Consider the following 1,930-nt stretch of genomic DNA (forward strand, 5'->3'; position numbering starts at 1 on the left):
TAGTTTGTGCATAAATACGGCTCGTATTCATGCACAAACTACTTATGTTTGCATGGATGCTACGAGCCATGCATGTTTGCATGCATGGCTTGTAGCAGAAAGGGATCATTGCGGTGGAGCTGATCATACAAATGTAGCACGAGACAAGGGGCAAATCATGGTCATTCTAGGTTTATTTTGCGTCGGAATCGTCGATTGCAAGGCTAGAAATGAACAGTTGTCAGCTTCTATAGGACGGCAAAATCGGGCCTGGTTATGCGATTTCAGACATCTAGCTGTATCGTTCTTTCGACCACGGTCGCCGTGGGGACCCGGTGGCTTAAGCGGCTGTTGCATCCCGACGGAAATGCAACAACGCTTGCGTCATACCTTGGATCCCTGTTAAATAACCGCCAGGTGGCCACAGTTAATTCAGAACTCTCCAATACTCCGTCTCTCGTAATCCACAGAAGTCGCGGAATGCTATGTTCCGCTAACTAAATTCTTCAACCACGCCTCGATTTCTTTCCTCCCTTCTTTTTTTAACCTCGACGGCAATGCAGGTATGGCCACGGCAGCTAGTCGCAACGTCACATGCACTCGGTAAACTTGTATCGCCGCTAGTTGTATAGCATTTGAGTGAACGCTTCACTTAAGCTGCGATAAATTCTAACATATACGTAGGATTTTCATAACAGTTTTCATGTGGCATTTATTAGACATTTTGAATTGTTGATTGGGGACAGCTGAGATATTGCACATTCTGCAAAAGGGTGGCTATAAAGATAACAAATTTTACTCCTGTTCATTTATTGACGTATTGTGATTCATTACGTTTCATATGCCGTGTTGGTTCGTTGTAGGTCAATTATGTATATATGCTGCGCCGCTTTGAAGAACATCAGCTGATAGACAGCGCAATCTTTTAGACTCTGCTTTTCAATGAAATGTAATGTAATGCCCCATCGTGGTATTTAAGGCATAATAAATAACATCTTCACTCTTTTCGAGTATCTGTCGCTTAATTTTGTTGGTGATTGCCCATACTTACTGCTTTGGTTCGTGTGGTTACCTATTGCACCTCATTGCGTCTATCAGCGAACGTTACCGTAAAACGTTAAGCTATGAAAAGGAAGCTAACCTCAAGGGGGAAAAATTATTAAAGCATTCAGCATCATCACCAGCAGCCTATTTATGTCATCTCCCGGCAAGTTCAAATAACCGTTGTATTGCACGAGCTGATTCTCTCTTATGCTTGCCAACTTCCTAATTTTATCACACTACCTAATTGCCTGCCGTCCGCCATATCACTTCCAAACCATTGGTCATCTGCCCTACGCATTGCATGGCCCGCCCAGCTCCAGCTTTTCCTCCTAATGCAAACTAGAATAACGGCTAGTCCGAACAATCAACTTCGCTGTCTTCCTGTTCCTCGGTCGAACATTTTCTTCTCAAGGTTTTTTGTTGGTCCCAAAGTTTCAGCTCAATATGTTAGCACGCGCTGCCCTAACAATCCACTTAGCTGTCTTCCTGTCCTTGAACGAGAGGTCGAACATATTTTTCTCAAGGTTTTTTTTTGTTGCTCTCCAAGTTTCATCTCTATATGTTAGCACCCGCAGAAACAATGATTGCCCACATTTCAAAGATACCGGTAAGCTTCCGGTCATGATTTCGTCATGCCTGCCATATGCGTTCCAGCCGATGTTATTTTGCCGTAAATTTTCTTCCCATGATCACGGTTGCCTTTGAATGACTGGCCTTGATGTACGTTTTCTGTCACCGATTTTTGAGGCTTACTACCAATCGCGAATTTTCATTCTGTTGCTATGCAACTTAACATTACGTTAGTCTTTTGACTAATAATGTTCAAGCTTACTCTTCTGTTTTGTCGACTTAATCTTACCATAGATATACCTACTTGTAACACGAAATCTCATAATAGCAAAAAAGT

This window comes from Dermacentor andersoni, chromosome 11 (genome assembly GCF_023375885.2).
Source record: "Dermacentor andersoni chromosome 11, qqDerAnde1_hic_scaffold, whole genome shotgun sequence".
Classification (NCBI taxonomy): domain Eukaryota; kingdom Metazoa; phylum Arthropoda; class Arachnida; order Ixodida; family Ixodidae; genus Dermacentor; species Dermacentor andersoni.